This window comes from Atta colombica, unplaced genomic scaffold (genome assembly GCF_001594045.1).
Source record: "Atta colombica isolate Treedump-2 unplaced genomic scaffold, Acol1.0 scaffold121, whole genome shotgun sequence".
NCBI classification, from domain to species: Eukaryota; Metazoa; Arthropoda; class Insecta; order Hymenoptera; family Formicidae; genus Atta; species Atta colombica.
The window spans coordinates 352,136-358,209 of record NW_017259208.1 but is presented as its reverse complement, the minus strand read 5'-3'; positions in this window follow the sequence as shown (position 1 = coordinate 358,209).

The following is a 6,074-nucleotide window of genomic DNA, read 5'->3' as shown; positions in this document are numbered from 1 at the left end:
TATATATATATATATATATATATATATTTCAAACAAATTATACAAATATATTTATTCAAAATAAATTGCCACGGTGCGTCGTAAAAACAAAGCCTGTCCCGCTTGGCTGTGCCGTTAACCTCAGAATCAACCGTCTGCGCGAAGAATTCGATCATTAATGTAAGTCCTCATCCCCGTCTCTCCACGCGGTCCTTACTGCGGATTTAAGAAGCCGAAGGACTCGCGTGCGCGTAGACGTTGGCACGAGTCGCGTGGGCACACATAGGTGGAGATAGGTGGGTAGGTGGGTTAGCGGGCAGCCGAGCAAGCAGGCGAGCGGGCAGGCAAGCAGGCAGGCAGGCAAGCAGGCAGGCAAGTAGGCAGGTGCAACGCTGATGTTGCCTGAGGACTGAAACAGCTGTCGTCTTGCCGTGCCCTACTGCAGGCGCACGCGCCGACCGCATCCGCATTTACATTACGTTGCGTTACCATTCTCTCCCCGTTTTCTCTCTCTCTCTCTCTCTCTCTCTCTCTCTCTGTCCCCTTCTCTTTTTTTCCCGGTTTAATCGGCATCTTCGCGTAACGGTCGTCGATCCCGCGGCGGATGAACGTTTCCTAGAAAAACCGACCCGATCCCGCCCGATGCGTCTCGATGCGACGTGCAGAACTCCCGTCTGGTCACGGCATATATCGATCGACTGTCCGTATTTTCTCTTCTCTCTCTCTCTCTCTCTCTCTCTCTCTTTCTCTTTCCCTCTCCCTTTCTCTCTCTTTGACTGGCTGCTGTCCGCTCACGCGAGATACCTACCCATGATGTATGCGGATGTTTTTAATTATGCACTGCGTCGTGCGGCTTTCAAACGAGATACTGCAAAGATATTGCACGCACGATTTTAGATAGATTGTCGTCCTCAACGGAAATAAGGAAAGATGTACACCTTGTGCTGTCACTTAAAGTACTACGAGTATTACCTTTGTTTTTATTGTATGATTGTATTACATTTTGCGTATTTATTTATACATTTTTTTGTAATATTTTATTTTTATAATTATTTGAAAGATTTGATACTGGTATTCAATAATTTGTTTTTGAGAATATTTTCGTGAATCACAGTCCTAAATTTAAAAACTTTCAAAATAAGGGTGCTTCTACAGCTGTCACTATTGCACCTGTAGTCTTCCCTCGTTAGGAAATCAGTTGAAACAGTTCATTGGCCGAGTAGCATTCCATTCCTCCAATGAGCGCCATGAGGGATGAGGGTGAATGAGAAAAGGCAGTCCAAAGGATCTTGAAAGTGTTCCTTCTGCGAAAAGAGACGAAAAAGGGGCGTAGGTGAAAAGTACATACAATGGCTGCAAAATGTGTCATGTTAGATAAAATTTTCTGTGACAACTGCATTTTAAAAATAAAATTATGTTTTTAAAAAGTATACACAGTGTACATTAGGTTTTGTAAAAGTATTGAATGCACATTGTACTAAAAAGAAAAAAATATTGAAATAATAAAAATACTTTAATTAAATAAGAGGATTTCTATTATCGATCAAAATGGAAATGTTTAGTGCTTAAATATTTCGATGTGTTTATATATATATTCAATTTTACAAATCGCGATCTTTTTTAGTCTTGAAATGCAATTATGAATTAACAGAATTAAAATAATATCACATATTAAATTGATAAGCAATTTAATAATATTAATACCAATAAAATATTTTAGATAATTGTTAAAAATGTTCTAAAAAACTTTCAGCATTATACGTTTTATTAAATCTAGTTTTCGCAAGAGGAATAACAATATACACAGCCGGAGAGAACGCGCGCGTTCAAACGTAAAGAAAGCAAAGTTTGGTAATAGTAAAAATATTCTGCCTCTCTATATCTCTGTTCTTTCCGCGTGTATATGCTTATCTGCCGCACTGATCACCCTGTTACGGTTTACGTATAGCGAAGCATGTGAAATTAACGAAACAAGAAGCAGCTTATTTTGCAGCGCGGAGTTTACGAATACGGCGTTGTTATTTTTAGTATTTATTGCAATAGTCTTTCGTACAGATTGCTAAATTGCCTAAATATGAAAGAAATATTTGTGAAAGTAACGTCTTTTTCTATATTATTTTCTAAAAAAATGATATACATATACTATTTATATACAGATTTATATCACATTTACATCATTACACAGAATTATGAATTTCGTCATCTGAAAAATTTTCGATAATAATCATTAATAATAATTATAAAATTGAAAGACAAAAATATATAGTTTTTATTTTATTTATTTATAATCCGTATGTATATTTGATAAGCTGTTTTATTATAAAAATTAACAAATTACAATTCACAGTTGTTTTCAAATAGAGATCAAAAAACACGCAAATATCAAAACGCTTAAATAATACACGAGGAATAAGTACTGGGATACGCGGTGATACGTGAGTATTCATCTTCCAACAACTCGAACGAGAACGTTGCTCCCGATTTTGATTAGCTGACAATACGTAGCTGATGGGCGCAACCGGTGAAAGGATTAGGCGGCTGCGTTTCCTAGAAAACTTTCCACGGGAGAATCAAAACGGAGTATCGGCTACGTGGAAGGCCATTAATGCATTATGCAACGTAACGACGACAGAGAAGCCGCACGTCGAGAGACCGGGGACGAAAGGAAAAAGGGGACATATACGCCGATACGCCGTTTATCGTTATCGGGAGCGTGTGTCTTTACTCCTCCGCCTGCCGCGCAAAAGTCGCCAAACGAGAATACAACATAAGCATCGTTCCTATCGGTATAGTTCGCTCCTTTTTCCCCTGCGATGATTATGCGAACAACAAGCAGGACAGTTATTCCTCGCGGATATGATATCTCTTCTTTCCGCAAAAAGCGTGGAAAATGATGTCTGTCCTCCCTCCTCTCCTCCCCCCCTCCCCACGCTGATGAAGTTTTATTACGCTTTAGCTTTTTTGATCTTGGAAACTTGTTACGTGTATTATTCCTAACAATATCGAGTTATACTGCCTATATAGTTATAGAGCCAATATGTTATAGAGCCAATTTTCTATATCGTTTTTCTACATCGGTGTCATTTTCTCTAATGTCAAATAGTATACGCGCGAACTATTTCTATCGTGTTTAACTGTTTTGTGACAAATTAAATTTTAATAAACGGTAGTTTTATCGCATTCTTATTTTTTTTTTTTTTTTTAAAGACACATTATTGTTCTAATACTTCTCATATCTATTGTTCTAAAATACTAGAAGCTGTTTTATTCTCACGTTATCTCTGCGAATTGATACGCGCTTTTCCCGCACTCGTGCAAAAGTTACTTTGTAACACTCTAAATTTCTTACAGTGAAATCTCACTCCAAGAAAGTGAAAATACACCTTTGAAAAAAAGTGAAAATATTTCACTTCTTGAAAAAAGAGTGACAATTTTCACTTCAAAGGAGTGAAATCTCATTCCAAAAAAAGATTTTGTTCCAAAAATAGTGAAGATCATTATATTTTTCAAGAAGTGAAATATTTTCATCTTTTTTTTTCAAGGGTAATTGCATTTTTACTCTCTTAGAGCGAGATTTTACTGCTAAGAAATTTAGAGTGTAACTCCAACGCGTCATTAAACGGAGATTCCTGAATCGTTTGCAGCGCGGCGAGGCTAATTTCGCCGTAATCGGCGAGCAGGTGGCTATATGATGGTCGACGACGGTGTAAACATGGCGAAATGCCTCCTGGAGGCAACACAATAGCGGGTGTGTGTTGTTAGCGAGCATCGGCGAGCAGCGATTCCCCGCGTGTCGAATCGGCGCGATGCCGCGCCACGCCACGCCAGTTTCCTACTCGGCGAAAAAGGAAAACCGAGATCACGTGGCGTGTGGAGTGAAAGTGCGAGGGAACGGAGAGTTAGAGGCCTGAATGCGTCTTCGTTAACGATCGGCGTGGCCAATAAGATGTAAGGGCCCGCTCATCGGTCATAGTGTATCGCGAGCGCGCATTGCGAAAATTTCGCGAAAATCGCCGAGTTTTCCGGGGCGCGCGGAACTGTCGCAATCACGATCTCGAATTTCGCGTACGGATAATTCGCAATTGCGTCGCCGCCTTGATCGGGTAAATAAGGTCGGCGCGTAACGACGTGATTGCGATTTAGTGAGTCCGATCTGCTTTGGGTGGACGATAATACCACGAGGTCTCTCGTGCAAGACAACGGCATGTTTGATTTACACAGATAGAACGCACGATAATCACGCGTGTCGTAATGATAATTGAGTTATAAACTGTACGTTCCTAGATGCACAGAGACCGTAATTATGCTAATTGAATGCCGTGGAGAAAGGAAGCTCGAATCTGCGATGTGTTATAGCGCACTTACTGTGCGAAATACCTAGAAAGAATGCACTTATTGTCTTGTTACTGTCACTTCGATCAATATTTACCAATACTTCTATTAGTTTTCTATTTTTTCGTATATACATTTGTATTTTGTCTACAGAAGTTGTTATATATGTAAATAATTATAAACAGTTTAAGAGAACTCGATAATACCTTCATTTTGCAATTTTGATTGCGTACTCGCGATAGGCATCTTATCTTCAGTTTTAGAAAATACTTAGTAGAAAAAAAAAACAGGGAAAATACAGAAGCGCTTCCCTGCGCGCAAGCGAGCAGCGATATTTACATAACAATCGCGGATCACGTAACCGTCTTTTGCCTTCTCCCATAGTTGACGTGTGCGTCTGCCGGTTTATCTGTAGGTGTCGCGTACCAATACTCTGTATAGTATACGCGACTTGGAAAGTCGAATAAATGCTTCCTCTTGCGCGAATCGCAATTTCAGCGCGATACAATCGAAAGTACCAGTTTCAAATGAGAGGCAGCAAAAAAAGAAGCGCGAATACGATAACTTTTTCTAATTGCATTTAGTAATTACTGAGATAATTATCTACCGACTTTTAATTATAAATTCTTAATATTGTCTTGTGACAATTGATAATTATCTATAATTTTTATTTAATATTTAATATGCAGTATGAATTTTCAGCATTTTGGAAAGCAATTAAGAACGATTAAAATTGCCGTTTCTCTCTTTGTTATTTCATTTATGTCGCATTTATTATTACAACTTAAAAAATAAAGTTTTCCAAAAAATGAGTGAATTTTTTTTTGAATTACTAAAATTTGTATTATTAATTTTGAAATGTAATTTTATAATACCTGATTGTAGAGAAATAAAAATAAGAAGTGGTCTTTTAAAACATGTTTTTTTTTATGTTTTTGTTAATTTTCTGTAAGCAACTCCAAAATAATAATTATGTCGTTATAGCAAATGAGCGATAAGCATTTAATTTTTTAGTGTTTAAAATGACATAAAACACAGGGAACGCATTTTGTTAGGATTATAATTGATATTTTCTAAAGTATCAAATTATAACACATACTGTGACATAAATACACATAGTACAACACACACGTTAGCAGTTATTTGAATTTAACAATCTGATTAATAATAGTTCAGTTTCAAATGCGCGATTATATAGATAAGAATGTGATTATCGGTTTTAATTACGTTATAGCGTGATGAAGTGGCAAAACACTTTGGATGAGCTATGGGAACAAAGTCGACTATTCGTGGCGTGTGAGCTTGAACTTGAGATCATTCCACTTAACGCAAACGTAAGGCCGAGTACGTAATACATAGGTATGGCTCTGTAGATAAGGACTTATTGTGTAGACAAAAATTGCTGAAGTCCAAATTTGCAATTATTGTATTGTCATCTTGAATCATAAATGATGATAAATATTCTGCTATCAGAGAAAATATGACATTACATTTCTACTCTGAAAAAAATTTCCTGAATCTCATACTTTCTTGAATAGTACTAATTAAATATTTCTTTATTGCTAATAAATATTGACTGAATAAACATATATTAAAACATAATAAAACATATATTATTTGATTCAAGTATTAATTTCTTTTTTGACTAAATTAAATTAATTTATTTGCAGTAAAGAAATGTTTATTAAATACTATTTTTTAAAATGTTACTTAGACTTTTAATTTTTTTTTCATGTATAAACATGTTTTCAATAGCAAATTAC